Source organism: Numida meleagris, chromosome 1 (assembly GCF_002078875.1).
Source record: "Numida meleagris isolate 19003 breed g44 Domestic line chromosome 1, NumMel1.0, whole genome shotgun sequence".
In the NCBI taxonomy this organism is placed as follows: Eukaryota; Metazoa; Chordata; class Aves; order Galliformes; family Numididae; genus Numida; species Numida meleagris.
This window is the reverse complement of record NC_034409.1, coordinates 3,492,939-3,512,946: the sequence shown is the minus strand read 5'-3', so window position 1 is coordinate 3,512,946 and position 20,008 is coordinate 3,492,939. Positions and strand designations below refer to the sequence as shown.

General features: G+C 44.8%; 1 long non-coding RNA gene across 1 annotated transcript in view; it reads right to left on the bottom strand.

Moving 5' to 3' along the window:
* Positions 7,788–20,008, bottom strand: part of LOC110392239 — a 144,012-nt gene continuing 131,791 nt past the window's right edge. Inside the window, exons 15-17 of the long non-coding RNA XR_002434273.1 lie at positions 19,594–19,683; positions 18,811–18,992; positions 7,788–18,705 (exon numbers count right to left, since the gene is read on the bottom strand). This is a non-coding gene — a long non-coding RNA (uncharacterized LOC110392239). The remainder of the gene's footprint in view (positions 18,706–18,810; positions 18,993–19,593; positions 19,684–20,008) is intronic.

The window sequence follows — 20,008 nt, the reverse complement described above, 5'->3', positions numbered from 1 at the left end:
CTCCTTCATTTCTCTAGGCTATCCTCCTCACTTTACATTATGCATTCACAGCTGCATTATCAAGGCTGCTTCTCAAGGAGCTTTGAATATAATTTCTATCCATTTTCGTCTTCCTCCAAGGTTCTTCAGGAAAGTGCCAACCATGATCCAAGCATGCACACCTGCTTTGCTCCTGGTGCCTGCACTGTCAGGCCCCCACCACGGCTTGCTCACCAGTGATTTATCTGCTTGCTTAGATCTGCTCCCTGCGCATTTATCCAGCAGGAGTCAACTTCCCTTGGCCACGTAATTGATTGTTTCTGTCTCCGCTGAATTTTCTGCCTCATCACAGCCTTGTTTCGGGAAAAGGGGCTTTTCAGGGAGGTGATTCACTGCTCTGTGGATTTTCCTGCATACTGAATCCCTTGGCTGCCCTGTCCTCTCCCTGTGTTGCTGCTTCCCTGATTTACCCATCCCTCAGAGCAAACTGATTCACCGTCAAGGTTTATTTTTGGCTTCCAGCTGTCGCTCTCCTCACAGCTGTGTGTCTCTCCCCGTCCCCTGATGCCATCTCTCTCCTGCAGATTTTCCTCCTGATGCTTCTCCTGACCACATCCCTCCATCCTCCTTCCCTACCTTCTCTGTGCAATGCTGACTATTTTAAGGAGCCCATCTGCACATATTTACATGCCAGTTAGCTCTCAGTAGCCCTTCCTCTTTTTATTCTCTCCCTTGAGTTCTGTGTTTTTGGAAGGGATAAAAACCAGTAGCCACGATTTAACAGATCTTTAAATCATTTAACAGCTTCAACACTGTAAGCACAAGATTTCCACAGTGACTTTTGACCGCTCTGCTCAGGAAACAACCCCAGCGCATTTAAAGGAGCTGATGTCTGCGAGGGGGTGAAATCAATGCAGCTGCAGGGTTGGGGGTGGGATTTCAGTGGCTTGATGTCAACAGCTGCTCCTACAGCCAAAATGCGGGTCTGAAAATCCCCAGCCCAGCTGTTATTGAATCCCAGAGGTACCTCATTTCTGCAGATGCCATTAGTGTGACGGTGATGCTTCACCATGCAGAGGGCCATGCTGTGGGCAGTGCTGGGGAACTACTGAAACCTTAAACTCCTCACAATACATGCAGAGTCCTCCCCCTTGTCTCAGCTGATGGATTTAGGTAATGGGACGCCCACCACAGAGCACAGCTTGAGAGCCAAACCAGGACCAAAGTCCCTAGAGGAACCTGGGCACAGGACTTGGTGGCAATCCCTCTCTAAGGCATGTTTTTCCAGTCTTTTCTTGCTGCTGGGCTCTTCTTTGAAAACTTTCCAATTTTCTAGCTTCCTTTCTGCAGTGCAGACCCCAGACTTAGGCACACCATCCCTGTGTCTCTTACTACACACTCCACCTGCTCCAGCTGACACTCACCTCTCCAAGGCACTCGCCCTTGAGTGTTGCCTGGATCTCCTCTGAGCATGATCACTGGCCCTAACCCCATGTGTTTTGGGGATTTTTCACATCCCAGGTCTGGATGCTCCAGCATCCCAGTCTGTGCCACCATGGAACTGGATGATCTTTGAGATCCCTTCCAACCCAAGTCATTCTATGACTCAGGATGTGGGCACCCTGGTAGTTTTGGCAAATCTCTGATAAGCATCGTTCCTAAATGCATGACTCTATTCTACATTAATTTTATAGCTCTACAAAACACAGGTTTACCAACCTGCACACATCAGGCATCCGCATCACCCACGGCAATGAACTTTTTTCCCCATTTCACTCTGTAACAGGCTCTCTTGTGATTTCAGCTCCTTCTGGGGCTGCATTAGGAGCACAGAGTTGACCCCAAGGGGACGTTGCTAAGCATTTAGCATTCTGCAGATAGATTTGTGCTAGGTTTAACATGGGCCATGGTGATGTTCACAGCCTTCTCATGGGTATATTATGCAGGCCTAAGCAGAACATCTTTTGGAAACCTGATTATGTAACAAAATATGCTCTCTCTCTCAGGATCCCATAAAAACAAACTTCACCACCTTAGTTCGATGCAGTTTGGCTTCTTTTGCCACAAGGCACAAATTACATCACCTTCCACTTTACTTGAATTAGCTCTGCTGAAAATCTTGCACAGCTGGTTTTTCTCCACTAGGTTGCAGCATTAACTTTTATTTTTCTGTTGTTCTCAAGGCCTAGGAAGCGGGTCCTTTTTCAGTAGGCCACTCTGCCCTGACCCTCCGTGCCCTGCTGGCCCAACAAAAGGCTCTGAAGCCCTGAAGAGTTAGATGAAGGATGACAACAACTTTCCCACCACACCACTTCCTCCAGACAGCTCTTTACCTCTGGTACTGGTGCTGATGACTGCTAGGTTGTTCCTGCAGATTTTCAGATTTATACTCATTTTTCATCATGGTGGTTCACAGATCTCATTATTTTTAAGGTCACATCAAACTGCTGAAATTCCACAGCAATACTCAGGATTTTAAGATACATCTTCTATCACCACTGGGATACTAATGGGAAACTAACTGTGGTCTGTCACTGCTCGGCCACAGAGCCACCTATAGTTTGAAATAGGGCTGAAGGATCACTGGTATCTCTGCAAAACTGCATGTGGACAAACTGGGATGTAGGATGGTTTCTAGAAAGAACAACCTGAGTGATGTTTCCACCTCCACCCCCTGGGCACCCTTGGAGCTCTGCCTTGCTCCCAGGTGTTCTTACTTGGCTAAAGCTGCCTGAAGCAGGAGTCACAGCTGTGCTCTGAACGCATAGTGGCACTTCCAGGCAGGGATGTGACATGGAAACCAGGGATCCAGGTACCAACACTCATGATGGGCACATGGGGAGGGTAGGTGGTGAGGCACTAGCTCAGGCTGCCCAGAGAAGTTGTGGATGCCCCATCCCTGGAGACATTCAAGGCCTGATTGTATGTGGCTCCGACCTAACCTCATATGGTGGATGGCAACCCTGCCCACAGCAGGACATTGGAACTGGATGACCTGTAAGATTCCTTCCTACTCAAGTCATAGAATGACTCAGGATGCGGGCACCCTGATAGTTTTGGCAACTCCCTGATAGGCGCCATTCCCAAACACATGCCCACAAAATGAACTTTCTGAGAAGAGAAAGGGAATGCTTAGATCTGCATAGAGCCAGAAAGTGTCGATCGCAAATGATGGATGCTCCACCTGCGGCTCTGTTTTTGGTGGAGCTGAGCAGGGTTTGGAATTAAGGAGGAAGCTTTTGCTTCCAATTTGACCAAGTGATGCAGACAGCAGGGAGAATCCAGGGGCAGCAAGGTGCACATGGGATGGAAAGAATGGGGTGGAGGGTAACTTAAAGATTAAAGAGATTAAAGCCAGGCAATTACAGGCTGCAATAGCTCTTCTGAAACCATAGTTTCAGATGCAAACATGGAAGGATGGAGAGTGCTAGAGGTTTCCCAAAGGCTTCTAGGTGTGTCTGCATGTTCTGGCTTTATCTGTTTGCCATGTGGATGCTGAAAATACCACATGTAGGCTGGTGTGGGTCATGCCACAGCTGCCCTGTGGAGTTCTGCCTGTAACAACCCCAGCCCCGCTGTAGGAAGCAGGGCCGTGCTGCACAGAGGAGGTGGCAGTGAGCTAATTTCTGGCTGCAAACATTCCAAGGGTGGTTACGGATCTGCAGCCAAACTCCATGCCTCAGTGCCAGAACACAGCAAAAAGCAACAACTGCAAACTAGGGCACAGAAGGCTCAGCTTGGACATTGGAAAGGGCCTTGCTGCAAGGTGGTGATGCTCTGGGACAGACCCCTAGAGCTGGTAAGCCTGTATCCCTGAGGGTTTTAGGATTCAGCAGGACTAAGTTACAGCTGACAGTCTGGCCACAGTCCTGCTCTGAGCACAAGACTGGATTTGAAAAGTCCCTTTTACCCAGCATTTCTATGGAAGTTTGATTGTAATTAGCTGTTTTTCCTGCTTCGGACCATCATCAAACTTCTTTTGTGTTGTCTCTGCAGATTAGGAGCTTTCCTTCTGCCTTAATGCTTATGGAACGATGACGTTTCCAACAGAATAGCAATGCAGGGCTACAGGGTGAGGACAAACATAGGAATTCCCCACAACCAAGAGGAAAGCCCAAAGCCCTGGCAGATTTGTGCAAGGTCCCTCTCAAGCCATGCACTACTGCACGATGACTCACATTCACTCCTACCCTAAGTCCCTCTCAGCTGCCTCCCACTCAACCCCACAACTCAGAGCTGTTTTAAGGCCCCAGCTACATGGGCATCAATGGTGTTTCCTTTGCTTCTGTCCTACAAATGGGATATATCCCATGCATGTTCACTAGCCCCTGGGTAACACAGCCAAACTAACTCTCCTTGGTGCCAGCTGGGACATCACCTTCCCATACACAGAATCATAAAATGGTTTGGGATCATCAAGTTCCAACTCCCCTGCCACAGGCAGGGTTGCTAGCTGCTAGGTCAAGTACTAGACCAGATTGCCCAGGGTCTCATCCAATAGGACCATAAAAGCCTCCAGGGATGGAGTATCCACAATTTTGCTGGGTAACCTGTTCCAGCACCTTACCACAGTAAAACAACTTTCCCCTGATACTTCAGCTAAATCTCTCTTCCTTTAGGTTAAAACCATTCCCCCTTGTCCTATCACTATCTACCCATGTAAAAAGTTATTTCCCTCACATTTATAAACTCCCTTTAAATACCGGGTTGCCTTCTTCTGCCACCAGTCTTGGACATCAACCTCCAACAGGTGCCAAAGCCTGAGCCCAGAGGGTATTTTCAGACATGGGACACAGAATGCAGCCATTGGAAGGCTGTCCAGAAAGAGGATGCTGTGGGCAGAAGTAAAGGGATGATGCTCCTGGAGGGAGCCCAGAACATAACATGTCCCAGTGTGGATGTGTATGGCTATGTTTGAACATAGTTGTGCACTGCCTTTCCTCAAATATTTCAAGGCTTAGAAGTGTCCCATGATGAGCTCTGTGGCCTCATCCCCAGGATCATCTTGGCCTTTAACAAAATCCCACAAGTACAAGCTGTTCCCAACCCCATTAACTAGATGATGGGTCCAGCTAGCAGCACTGCCCACCCATGGGCCTGGCATCTCCTATTCCATATGCAATCCCCCCCAGCTGCCTCTACTGACAGAGCCAAGCCCTAAGCACTGCGTCCACTGTGGAAGTGAAAAACCAGCTTTTTCCTGCTTAAGATGCAATCTCCTCGTGCTGTCCTCCTTCTGCAGTGGGATCCTTGGACGTTGCAGGAGGTATGGAAGGTGAAGAGATCTCCTCATTGTCCCACAAGCTCACGTGTGCTTTGAACAACGTCTTGTAGCTTTTTACCTGCAGTGACCTTCCCTGACTCCTTGTTTACACTGCAGAAGAAGGTGACACTTTACTGCACAGAGCAGAGTTCAGCTGGAGCCTTTCAGCCAGTGATCAAAACATGCTAAGAGCAGTGTTTGAATTTTAAAATCATAATTAAAGTGCCCGACTGGCAAAAGTTGGAAGAGGGCAATAAACGAAGCAGGGGGTTGGAAGAAAACAAAGAATGGCATGAGAGGAATCCATGTTTTCAACAGAGTCCTAAATATTTTGCACCGCCTGCCTCGCATTCAGCACCCAAAATTAATAGATTGTTTGACCTTAATTTCTCCGTGCTCTGATTCCTTGTTTGTGAAGCAGAAATAATAACAGAGCCTCCAGAAAGGGCTGTCATCACAACAGTTGCTTTGGCCAAGGCATTTGGACGCTGCAGGGATGAGCAGGAAGAAAAAAATAACACTGCACGGCCACTGATCACGTGAGCATCACCATCATGTGGCCAAAACACCACCTGGGTGTGCAATTACGGGCTGCACCACACATGAGAGCCAAGAGGACCGTTAAAAGCCACACGAGAGCGGGATGCCCTATTTGTGGAGCCTTGCTCCTTTAAACACATGTGGGAGGGAGGACTGGTAAATCCTTGGACAGCTTTTCATCTTGGCTCGACTGGTCTGGACTTCAGGCTCAGTCTGTTGTCTGGTCCCCTGTCATAGCTGCTGTTATAATGATTCATCCATCTGGTTTTCTGGGAAGAGAAAATAAGCAAGGGAAATGCTTTTTTTTTTTGGCTGCATCTCTCCTGCAACGACTATGATTTTGCACCCACTGGAGTTGACGGTGGGGAAGAAGTTTTGCACATCGCTTTTTGCTTGCTGGAGCAGATGGAGCAGTGCTGAGAAGCCTGTTCTCGAAAGCCAGACCACAATGGTGATGTTCTCAGCTGCGCTTCAAGAACAAAGGCTCTAACAAAACCCTCAGCAGATCCCAGGACCACATTCACTCCCTGGAATGTGCTCTTCAGAAATGATGCTGGCTGACCTGTGAGAAGGAGGCTTGGAAAGAAATCCAGGTGGAAAATATTGCGAGGGAGGTCTTCTTGTTGGGACTGAATAGCTGCTCTCACGAGAGGTCTGATTAACCATAGATTAGGCACAGGAAAAAAATCCTAAGAGATTTCACACTGGGCGATATTTAATAGCAGAACAGAACATCATAGGAAGCCATGGGGCTTCTTTTCTTGGTGTATACGGTAAGGACACTGCTCCTTTGGCAGAAAGCTCATCCAGCTGGTAACAGCAAGCATTTTGGGTTGGCTAAGTGGAGACAACGCTTAAAAACACTAGTTTAAACAAGCCAGCTTCAGGAGATCCTTTTTTCCTCTCTTTGTTCCCATCTCTGTCCCAGTTTGGCCATGGGTCAGATTGGGGAAGTAGCAGTTTGGGTGGGAGCAACCACTCCTTCATCCAAACACATTACTAATTTCAGCCAATTGGGTCACGTATCAAAGTTTGACTTTCCTACTGCACTGAAGTAAACCTTCCTGTGAGAAATTCTTCCCTTTATACCAGCTTCATATCCATTACCAGCACTCCTATGAAAACCAGATCCTCCTTGAGCCCACCACCAAAGGAACAGCCCACCTTGCTGCCCTAACACCCTTCCTCTCTCTTGCCCCTTATTTTAGCCCTGACACCTTTTTCTCTGTCTCAGCAGCCTTCCCTTGGCTTTGCCCATCCCATGATTTCACCCCAAGTGGGTGGTGAGCTCGCTTCCCCCACACGCAGCCTCTTCCCAGCGGCTCCTGGGATGGCTGCCAGCTCCTCTCCACCCACAGCCTCTCCCGTAGAAGTGAACCACGCAGCTCCTGCAGCTTCTTGGCCTGAAGGAGACGTTTCACATCTGGCTTGCTTGGGCAAGAAAAAAGGGAAGCCGGGGAGTCCTTCACTGTGGCTGTGGGTCCCATCAGTATCCTCGGCTGGGTGGCCCTGCTGTAGCAGAGCGGGACCACATGGACCCAGAGGTCCCTTCCAGCCTCAGCTATGCTGCAGTTCCACGTCTCTAGCTTAGGAAATAGCTTTTCAGATTGAATACCAAATGGAACTTCGCCTTCTAAAAACACTTACTCTCTCGTTAAAAGACCTCTGCTTGGATTTAAGTCTTCCCTAAATCACTTGAGACGTTTATCAGCCCTTGCCACACAGCAGCACCAAATGGAAAATGATTGCAGGTGCTCAGAGCCTGTGGAGCTCAGCACCACACCAAGAAGCGGATTTAATTCAGACCTTGAAACCTTTGTTTATGAATAGAGTGCGGGATGAGTTTTCAGAGTTGTCAGGTTCTTCACTCTTCACTATGATGTTCTGGGGTTTGAATAAGAATCATCTGACTATTTCTTCTCCACACGCCACGTCCGTGCTGCCAACCCAGTTCCGATTCCGGTGATTTATTCACTTTGCTCAGAACACAGCACATAAGCACTTCACTTTTTAACTTGCTTTACTCAAACATTTTCAGAGAACTGCTTCCTCAGATGTGTTTACATTTGGGAAATTAAAAGCAAAGCAACAGCTCCATTAGGAACAAAAACATCATAAAAATTCCATGGCTGCCAGAAAACATCTCAATACAGTGAGAAATGTGGCCACGCTGTGGTACTGCTGATCATCCGTGGGATGGCTCTTGTATCAATTATTCATGACTGTCTTAAAATGTCCAGGCTAATCTCAAGTAAAAAGAGCTGGTTTTGTTTCTTAAATCAGTATTTCACTCAGAAGTTCTGACTTGCACACTGAAATCTGCAAATCTCCTTGCACTGAAACAAGGTGCTTTCCATTTCCCAGATAAATGCTTTAGCCATGACTTCAGTTCTCCTGCAGTGCGTGGAGAGTTGTTACACGACAGTATACTTGATAGCCCAGGTATCTGTCATTATTTCTGTGAATTTTCAGGTAAATTTAAAGGTACGCAATCCTACCAGTGCGAGGTTATTTCTGGTAATGGCAAATTATATTGGAGACCACTCATTCTCCTCGTTTGTTCCACAGTAAGGATAGGCAAGATTAAATAATGGTAATACCTACCTGAGAAAATTCTGAGGTCCTTCAGAGGCTAATGGCATTTACAGCAACCCATCTGCTTCGGATGTCAAGCCACATGGACTGGGACCTTGACTGTGAGACATGTAGGACCTGAACATTAATTGCTTTGGAAAATAGGGCCTGAGCACATCTGTCCTCTGCAGCGATCAGATGAACACTGCTATCACCGAATGCTGAACTTCAACCCAAACTCTTTTAATTCCAAGGCTTACCCCTCCTTTTTATGACAGTGAATCATGAAATCCAAAGCTCACCTCTCTTTTTTATACCAACAGATCATTACAAAACTCTCCAACCACACGAAGAGAAACTGGCTTTATGGACCTGGGAGCACAAGTGAAAAACACCAGTGCCCAAGTTACCTTTTCCTCAATTTTGCCAGCTGGAGGAAAGAGGGTAGACATAAATAGACGTATAGTGCACATCAGTTCCTGGCTATGTGGCTGGTGCCAGCACAAGAAGTTTGGTTTTTATGACAGTGAGATATTCTATGAGGATTATAACCTGTTAGGGAGGAATGGAATCATGGGTGGAAGACACAGGTGAATCTTTGGCAACAGGCTGGTTAACTTAGTGATGCAGGCTTTACATGACTGACTTGGCAGGGTACAAAATGACAACGCTCACACCACTGTAACCACCTGGGGAATGAGCCAGGCCAACCAGAACAGGGATAAATGCTCCTTAGCTGCCTCTCAGTCACCTCAAGGGTGTGTACAGCTATGGAGATTCTTCTCGCGTCCTCCTGGGGAAACGTGCATCTTCTGCTCCCTTTTCTTCTCCTAAGTGCCTGAATACCAACACATGCAGCATAGAGAATAAATAGGAAGAACTAGAGATCAGTGTGTCGCTTCAGGGTCACGATTTCACTGTGTTCACAGAGACGCGGTGGGACTGGAATGCTGTCAAAGATGGCTATGTCCATTTTAGAAAAGACAGGCCAGTGAGACAAGATGGTGGAGTTGCTCTTTATGTGAGAGAGCAACAAGAATGTATCAAGCTCCATAAATGATAATGGTAAATGATGAACAAATGTAGAGTTTGTGAGTGAGAATTAAGGGGCAGGCCAATATGAGTGACACTGTTGTGGATGCGTACTACAGGCCACCCGATCAAGAGGAGGAAGGTGATGAGGCCTTCTACAAACAGCTGGAGATAGCCTCACGATCACAGACATCAGCACTCATGGGGGACTTCAATCACCGATATTTGCTGTAAAAACAAGACTGTCAGGCACACACAGCCCAGGAGGTAAGAAGTAGGACTGCAACACTGGACTTCAGGAGAGCCAACTTTGAAACCTTCTAGGACCTACTGGGAGATATCCTGCAGATTAGAGCACTGGAAGGTAAAGCGGTCAAAGAGTCTATTAACATTCAAGCTGCACTTCCTCCAATCTCAAGTGCAAGGATCTGGTCTTGTTCAAATCTTCATCAACGACCTGGATGAAAGGAAAGTGTGCACTCTCACCAAGTTTGCTGATGATACAAAGCTGGGAGGAGCTGCTGACACACCAGAAGGCTGTACTGGCATTTAGTAAGACCTGTACAGGCTGAGAATTGGGCAAAGTGGAACCTGATCGGGTTCAGCAAGAGCAAGTGTAGAGTCTTGCACCTGGGGTGGAATAACCGCCTGCATCAGTACAGGTCAGAGGCTGACCTACTGGAGAGGAGCTCTGCAGAGAAGAACCTGGGTGTCCTGGTGTACAATGGGTTGCCCATGAGCCAACAGTGTGTCCCTGTGGCCAAGAAAGCCAAAGGTATTCTGGGTTGCATTCAAAAGACCACAGCCAGCAGGGCAAGAGATGTTCTCCTCCCCCTCTACTCTGCCCTGGCGAGGCCACCTCTACAGTACTTTATCCAGGTCTGGACTCCACAGTTCAAGAAAGACAGAGAAGAGAGTGCAGCAGAGGGCTACAAAGATGATAAGGGCCCTGGAGGAGCATCTCTCTTATGAGGAAAGGCTGAGAGACCTCCAAGCTCAGCCTGGAGAAGACTGAGGGGATCTTATCAACACTTCCAAATATCTAAAGGGCAGATGTCAAAAGGATACAGCCAGGCTTTTTGGTGATGCCCAATGACTGCATAAGGGGCAAAAGGTACAAACTGAAACAAAGAGTTCCATACAAACATGAGGAAATCTTTACTTCAAGGATAACAAAGCACTGGAACAGGCTGCCCAGAGAGGTTGTGGAGTCTCTTTCTCTGGAAATACTCAAAACTTGCCTGGATGCTTTCCTGTGCAACCTATTCTAGGGAACCTGCTTTAGCAGAGGGGTTGGACTAGATGACCTCCTTCAAACCCCTATAACTCTGTGATCTCCCAGGACCGAAGCCAACTCCTCTGCTGCCACCGTGGGTTTTCAAGAAAGGAAACCTGGAGACAAGAGGAGCATGATTATGGGATGGCGGCACAGACAGAAAATGCAAATGAGGGCCCCAAAACACAGCACTCTAAATAGCAGAGCAAGCAACCACAAGACTCTACCGCTGAAGGAAAGGAAAAGAAGGCCATGAGGAAGACCTCTGAGGTCTCCTATTTGAAAGACCTGAAGGGGAATAACTTCTCAGCAAACCACTGCATTTACTGGTGGTATCTAGTTATGTCCTCATGCCTGCTTAACAGTTGAGACAGGAGTGGATAACTGGTCCAGACGTTATGCCCGGAACCCCAAATCTCTGAACCTTCTGAAGGGGAGATGCGTCTTCACATCTGGTGGGTAGCACTGGAGAGCAGAAGCCATCTGCTAGATGAACTCACGTAACAGGACAGGTAGGCAAGCACATCAGCAGCCAAAAGTTGCTTCATTATCCTTTTTGGACACAATTTACCAGAGAAGATATCTAGAAATTGTAACTCTATTTTTGCTAGCGTTACCAAAACGAGAATTTGCTCTCCTGGCATATTCTATTTGCTGAGCTTTAATACTGTGTTTTACAGCACAAGAAAACTCTGCCAACACAAACCTCTGCTGTTCCATACTTAGTGAACATCCCAGCTGGACTCAGCCTGAAGTAAAACCCATGCTACCTGAATTTCTTCTGCTTGTATTCCTGAAGCCCATTACTACACTGGAAACGTGTGCTAAGGACATGACAGCTGCCTCACACACGTTATTTTTAGCTATGTAGTCTCAAACTGCTTTGAAAGACTTGGGAACAATTTATCAGAATATACAATTTTGTCTTATTTTCTATTCTCCCCTTGGATAAGCAGTTTATGCCTGCATGCTTCATCAATTAATGCAAGGATTAGGCTGCTGAAAATTACAGATCTGACCATGAATTCATCTGCCATGGACGCAAAACTCTTGCCCACCACCATCCCAAATTCTTACACAATGTGAAGAAGTTATTTCCTCCCTAAATTCCCAGGGAGTTTACCGAGCTCTATGCAAAATTCAGCTGTCTGAACGTTAGGATGGAGGATCACAGAAGTCCACAAACAAAATTTGGTGCAACAGTAGAGGTTGCTTCCCAGCACTATTTCTTGGCATAGTACAAGTTGTTACTCCATTTTAACATCATTCCAAAAGAGAAACTTTAAGGACCTTGCACTTTACAACTGCTGCAGGGCACCCAAGAGTAGGACGGAGCAGACTTGCAAGCAAGCAGTATGTAATACACTGTGGGACCTGACGAACATTTTAAGATTGCTGCAGTTTTCATAAGCACTGCTTTACATTTACACCTGGCTCATCCGACCGCATGACAAGGAAGACTGTCTTCTATTAGCTTCGCTTACAGAACAATCAAGTGCTGAGAGTAAACAGGATCAAAAATTGAAAAAAGAAATCCATTATATGTTTCTCCTCTCTTACCCCTATCTCTACCTCCGAGTGAATTTTGTTTTCACGTAGCAATTTTTCTTCTTTCTTTCCTTGCAGCTGCAGGAAAGATCTAACAAGCAATAGGACGCAGTCTTGTAAGCACATGGGCACACTTGCAGCATTACTCGCATCAGAAAAGCCTTTCAGAGGATCCAAGTATTGGGCAGCTTCCTTGTTCCTCACTATATGGTGCAAACCGAAAAACAGCTTAAAAACCTCTTACCTTTCAATGGAACGAATTAAACTTCAATCATCTCCTTTTTATTTTCTGTGATCACTTTTTATTAATTTGTAATTGATTCTCACCGTAAGATTAGTTTTTGTGATAGCAAGTTTCCTTTAAGTGTAGAAACCTCTTCATTTTCAGATCTCACCTTGGCCAGCACAGTACAAGCCACTAAACTCCAAATACCTTGAACTCCTTGGTGATGGACTTTGAACAAGAAATAATATAAGCAAAGGTCTGTGTGGGAGCTACTTCTGCACTAAACAGACTCAAAGCGTACTGATTACTTGTAACCCACATTTCAGGACTGCAGGACTTTTTTCTTCAGATCTTATAACCTCTGTAAGAACATCTGCTAAACTCCCAAAACTATCTCTGTAGGCAGGTGTCAGCTCTTGGCATCACAGTGCAAAATATATGCCACTAGCTCTTCAATATTCTCAGTATTTTAATTGTTTTTACGGTAACTTGAGGGCTACCTAAACACAGCACTACCCACTGCCGAGAGTTTAAACAAGACAAATCATGAGGGTAGATTTCACAAAAGGACTGAAGCGAGAGACCAGAAAGAGGCCGTGTACCTTCCACACCAAGCCTCTTTTAGATTGTGATGACTTGATGCCTTCTTAATTAAACAAACAAACCAAAGGGAAGGCGAAGGGTGAATGTGCTGCCCCCAGCAAGTCACCAGCTTAGGAATGCTTCTGAATACTCAACAGCTGCTCCACTTGTTTGCAGTCTATAGCTGCTACTTTGCAGTTTTCCCATAGAAAAGAACCAGGAAAAGCAGTGTACTCCTGCTTTAAGCAGTTAATCCAGGAAAACATCCCCTGCTAGAGGGATGTACTGCTGTCTGTGTTACTGCCTCCCAGAGAGTATGATACTCTGGTTGAAGAATGCTTTTCAGAAATTATCTTCATGGCTAATGAGCTCCTGCTGCAACTGAGGATATGAACCACAGTCGGACTCTGCACCTCTGGCCAGTTCTGCTTCCCTGAAGAGCACAATTCTTGGAGAAAACTCAGATACTGTAACATCCTTGGGAAGATGAGTCAGTTTTGTGGCTTATGCTGTTAGCAGTGTAAGAGAGGAGAAGGCAAAAAGGTCTTAGGTTAGCAGTGAAATCTTGCACAAGATCTGTCTTTCAGAATGTCCAGAGTGCAGTAACTGGAGACTGGAAAGGTTCCTGCTGCTGACTTTTTATTTCCTTACACCTCTTGGCTAGATCATTAAACCAACAATGTTTTTCAATATGTTTTCTTCTTGATCTTGAGTCCATACTGATAATTCCCATTGGAAAAACAATCTCCCTTTATCTTCACATTCAGTACTGTTTGACTTTCCAAAGCATTCTGAATTTTTACATAAATGACCTACAAGAAAACTTCATGTTACAAACTTTACATATTCTATCTGGAACTAGAGACTGTATTTTCTCCTAATGTCCAGCTATGCAAAGGATCCTGACAACACTGGAGCTTAAATGTGTGGAACTTCTACATTCAGCAATTCCGTTCACCAAAATATCCAACTTTCCTTTTTTTTTTTTTTTTTCAGTCTTAGGTAACAGCATTAAAGATTCTCTTTGGAGTCTCTTGTATAAAATTCACAAGGAGCAATTCCCCAATCACTATAACCGATTTCAAATGGTGCTAGAAAATATTATTGACTCTGAACACCAAAAGAAATCAGTCATCCTCTAAAGGGGTTACTGAGATCTGCAAGGATGAAGAGTTAAGTACTAGACAGTGTTTTACATTGGAGGATCCCCAAATACTTGATAAATGTTAATTAGTTACCCCTGTGGCATTATTCCCTAGAAAAACTCTGCATTATTAAAACACTTCAGACAGAGACTTAGAAGATGAAAACTTTCAAAATCCTTAGTTACAAACTTCTTGTGAATTGTACAGTCAATGTTAAAACACTTCAAATACTCTGAGTTCAAGCAGCCTCAGCCAATGTGCTCTACCACATGTGGTCCAGTTCTCACAGATACTGATGCTGCTTATTTCCATTGACTCCACCTAGTGTATTAGACTACCGACCTGCAACCTGAACACTTAAAGACCTAAAAAATAAATAAGTACGTTCAAATCTGCCAGGCATACCACATGAAAACACAAACATGCACCATCTGGATGTGGACAGCACCCAGAACTTTCAGTGTTACGTATGATACAAGCACTGTATGTACAGGCACTTACAGAGGCAGTGAAGAACTAAAACCCAAAAAGGTATCCACGAAAGGCTGAAAGCAGAGCAAATGAGGTTCCCTTCCTTGTTTCTTGCCATACTGTAAAAATGTGATTTAACAGTGGCTGTTTTAACATCAGTGTCTTCAATGCTGTGTTGCAATTCCACATTATGCTTTTCTGCAATGTTTATGTCTCGTAAGTCCTTCTCTGTTTCCAAGTTCTGGTTGACCACCTACAAATACTATAAACATGCTGGTGGCCAGCACCATTACAACAGACTTTGTGTCTGTGAAATCACACATTGCACTGCTCTCCCAAGGGCCGTCTGAGCCATGCACTCTGAGGTCGCAGCCTACTTAGGGAATCTGTTCGGTGGCGGAGCTAAGTCTAGCAACAGAAGCACACAAAGATCTTGGCCTTCTTATTCCACCAGGGTTTCCGAGGATCCATTTCACTGATGAACGCAGCAGGCATTCTTCCTCCAAGAACACTGATTTCAAATGGTGCTAGACAATAAATAGTTAAATCTAAACCACCATATGAAACCAGCTTCCTGAGGGAGCTTGTTTCTAGCCAAGATCATATTCCTGTAACAATAAATCAGAAGAGTATCTATCCATGGTGGTTTTTTCCATCTTTGTTTTTTCCTATTAAATAATCAATGTTTTTTTCTTACTTCCTGATTCTGCTTTGAGGCACTGAATGCTCATTTGTTTTCTATTACAGCACTACCAACAGAAAGCGAGTTGCTTACAGCACTATTACCCTGAAGAATGTTGTTAATCCAGATTGGGCAACACATACCAGGGTTTAACGACGGACGGACCCGCATCCTACTTTCAGAACCGCCGTCGTCCCTGCACACACAGCGTCTGCCGAGGTCTCCCCACAGCACCGAGATCACCGAGGAAGTCAGTAAGAGAAGCACTGCTGCAAACTCCCTCTAGTGACAGCAAAACGACATGTGAAATGCCTCCTGCTAAACGCTGAAGTACGTTATTTTTAGCAGCAGCAGCAGAAATAACAGCGTGTGACACAGTCTATGTGTTAGTCCCTACAGGCTGCAGATCAGTTCACAAGGTCCCACGGATGGACCAGTCCACTGCTTGCGGATATTTACACTGGAGGTGCGCGCCCAAACCTAATGTAAGGACTGCATTAATTAACGACTCAGTGCTGGCACTTACCACCTGGTTCCACCACTATTTCTAGGAAGTCTGACACAAGGATTTTTCTTGGAACTCTATTACTCAAGTGTGTTCTAGACCATTTGATCTTTTCAAACAGATGTATTTTTTATAACCTGTCTTCAACGTCTCATCTCGGCTGGCAGAACAAACATACCCCAAGTCGCATCTGTGGAATCAAGTCAAACAATTCTGAGTGTTTGCACAGACTACGAGGCACAGCCACACTCACGGTGACATTCTGCGAAGCACTCGATACGCACATCACAGAGCTTCAGCAAGAACAAATCACCCGAAGCAACAGCAGCACAACAGCACAGTGTGTTCTGATGACAGAAGGCAAGCGCTGTGCCCTGCGTGGCTGTAAAATAACACTGTTCTGGCGGGTGCAAGAAATGCTGATGCTTTAACAGTGTGGACAGGATTGAACAATTTCCTCAAGGCACGAAAAAGCCTCAAACTTTGCCCTGCTGCAGTATAATTCAAGAAGTCAAGGGCTGTGCTTGTTCCCTTCTGCAGTGTCATACCTGCACATTCTGTGCCTGCTGCTGGCAGCTCTGTGCAAGCTGACTTCAGCTGATTACAAACATCACCCGACATGAACCCATCTGTGGTCTCCTGAGGACAGCCAAGTGCTGTTAAAACTGTTCTCTTCAGGCGGCAGGAAATCATGTCAGAAATGTAATTAATTACATCTATTTCCACGCGTTAATTACCTCCAGAGGTGCCTAACTCTCTTCATTTACCACAGTGACAAGCTAAATAACTCGCTGAGCCTAGAAACTGAGCTTTTACATGGCTGAAGATAGAAGAGAGAAATCTCAAAGGAGCATGGACAGTTCCCAGGGAGTATCTGTCAGCAGTGCAGCTTAAGCACTCCCCTCCCAGAGAATCTTCAAGAGAAAGTCCAACAAATTTGGCATCAACCTGTGAGACAAGGAAAACAATGAAGCTTCACAACTGTTATCTTCCCTGGACACGGGCAAGGCTGAACTGCTGCAGCATGTGTCCATGCACAGTTACGTTCACGATGTAGGAGGGATTTGTCGTTGCGGTTCAGCATGTGTTTTATTGCTACCTCTACAACGGGTGCAGACCACAATGTCTCAGTATGACAAACCAAAGGGCAGACTCCTCCACTGAAGGCATGTGTCCTTTTGAAGAAAGCATCTTTCAAAACCTGTAAGAACTCTGTGCATTTCCAGAGCACAGACAGCGAGAAACACTCTTGCATTAGGGCTGTAAACTGTACTTCTAAATTGGAAGAACAAATGAACTACAGACAGACAACTAAGACACTTCTCCAAGATCCCTCCCAATTAGGTCCTTCGACGATTAGGCCCTTCACATTTTTAAAGAATCTTCAGATCTTGGACTTCTCTGTCCTCTCCAGATTTGCTAGCAGTAATTCCTTTGTTTAACTGGAGAGGAAGAAGAGGAGCAGAGAAGACAACATCTGCACACTGATCATTCTACTCAGCAGGAAAGCAAGAACTTGGGAAATATAGGGAGCAAACTCAGCATTCATAGACCAGAGATGGACAAGCTTCCTATTTCATGTTTCTGTAGTTAAATTAACACTATTTTGTATCCTTTCAGAGGAAACAAAGCATCAGCAGTTTGATCTTAAACATTAAAGAATTCACAAGGCCTTATCTGACATCAGTGAGACTACTTACACGAGCGAAGCTATGTCAGAGATTAAACCACTGTAAGTTTGGAGTTTTCTCTGGTTCTGTTTTGCTGTTGAATAATTCTAATGACTTACACGTGTTTTAGCTGCAGTCCAAGGCCTACCAGGTAACTCCCTGTCTTTCAGTGTCCTGCTTCCTTTCCATGTCCTGCCATCACAGGAGCTGCGTAAGTGGAGTTTGTTAAAGCTTTTCCTTTTGACAGTTTTATGATCCATCCACCACAGGCTGCAAGACCGAGTCAGCCCATAATTTGGAGACAATAGCCTTCAAGTAAGTTATGTCTGACAAACTGTTCAACTTACTCTAACTTTTCAAATTCCTTTTTTTTTTTAATAACATGTGAAGCCAAGGGAAGATGACAGATTGGTAACTTTGCAGAAAGCCTCTGTTCACAAAATGGCTATAGCATGGGAATCAAGTGTGTGAACTTCCTACTCAACACTTGGCCATGTATCTCATTTATGAGCTGTCGCAGATATCCTACGGCATTAAGACTGAGGAGCCATCAAGGAATTCTTTGCCAGCTGAAAAAACAATTAATACTTACTGCAGTGAGGAAGAACTGCCTACCAAGACACCAATTGAGACTGTGAAGTCAGCTACAGATGTCTTTAAAGGGTTTTTTCCCCAGTAATTTTCAATGAGAACTTAAACCACTGTGATTGGTGAAAAGCTGTTTCATCTTTTATTCTTCTGCACCATAAATCCTGCAGCGTTTTCACCACCAGGCTAATTCCAACCATCAAGAGAGCTCATCCGCTATGTAATTTGTCTTTTTTTGTTCCGTTCATAAAACAAGCAGGAGAAATGTTTCTAATTTGCAAGGCTGAATAAATACCTCTTGTGTTTGCCAAGACTTTATTGACATACACTGGCTGTCCACAAAGCTGACTTATTTCTCAGAGAGACGGTTTATCTCAAGCAAAAAAAACAACAACAACAAAAACCCAAGATATTAATCTCTTAAAACAAACAAACAAACAAACAGTTCAATAAACATTACCATAGCTAGTGAAACCCCTTCAACTGGGATACTGTACCAGAGCAGGTTTTTTTGCTAACAGCAAGACCACTTAGCATTGGGACACCCTCCGGTGCTTGCCGTGCCTCTGATGCTGCAGTTCATGTCACCTCCAGCTGTACCGATGCAGCTGTCCTTGGGCCATGCTGCAAACAAAACCGCTCAAATGATTCTGATTCGAAGAAAGAAAGAAAAAAAAAAAAAGCATTTCTTTTCCTTACTGAGATATTTTCAGAGCCCCGTGTTCGTACCTGGTGAGGAAAGAGATGGCACTGCATTGCTGCTGAGCTGGAAATGAATGGACGGGAGCAGGCAGAAACTTATTAAGCTGGCGCTAGCAAGAGACATGAACTGTGGAATTACACCTCGGATAACATCAAATCCCATCTCCCTTGCTCAGCTGGTCATGAGAAACAGAGATGAGAGTTTCAGCCTGCAATGAAACACTTCTTGAACTTACAGACAAAAATCAATACGTGAAACTTTGAGATTCTTACTGAAGTTTTACTAGGGCTTCATAAAACATCCAGCTTTCACTGCTGGCCTGCTGCCTAAATTTTTCCTTTTTTCTTAGTAATTTTGTTATCTTGAAATTGGCAGTGAAAGAAACAATCTAAGCTTTTACAGCTGGGATTTACTATGACTACAAGGTCTGCGCGGGCTTGACATAAACAGGTAACAAGAAAAAGTGTTTAGTCACTTGAGGAAGGAAATTAATGACATGACAAATCATTACTGTTAGAATTTCCTCCACTGATGACAACACTTCACATACCTCACTTTCCTGTCCTTTGTTTAATTCTAATGAAAAGATCTACCAAGCAAGAGACTGGGGGAAGTTTCCTCTGGAATGAGCAAACAACCCTTGAATAAAGACCAGTATGACCCACTAATCAAACATCAGCATATAATATGCTTATATTTTTAATTTCTGAGGCTTCTCAAAGCTTCTAACAGGAAAGGTCTGATGGGTAATGCTGCAAAATATTTACAAGTACCACCTGATACCAAGAAGGGACACAGATGTGCTATACCTTAGAAAAAGAACAGCTTCTACCACATCCAATTGTCTTTTTTTTTTCTGGAACAATCCATTAGGAACAAGAAAGGGCTGTCCTCAGAATCTGAAAGAAAAAATAAAATATCAGAAGCTGTCTGTGTTGCACTTGAAATAGACAATTGAAAATGCAACCTCATTATCATTCTTCTCTTCCTCCAGACTCCTCTACAGGCTTTGAGCCCGTTTCTCAAGGTCTGAACTTCTGTGAGTGCTTTTACAATCAAATCAATAAAACAGGCAACCAAAGTTTACTACTAAGCTTAGAAAACAGACGCTGTGTTCCCTGTCAAATGAGTCATTTTGGACTAGAGATTCAAAAATTATTGAAAGATAAAAGTAAGAAATAACCGATTTGTTTTACTTTGAGGCACTGAATCCCTGGCAGTGGC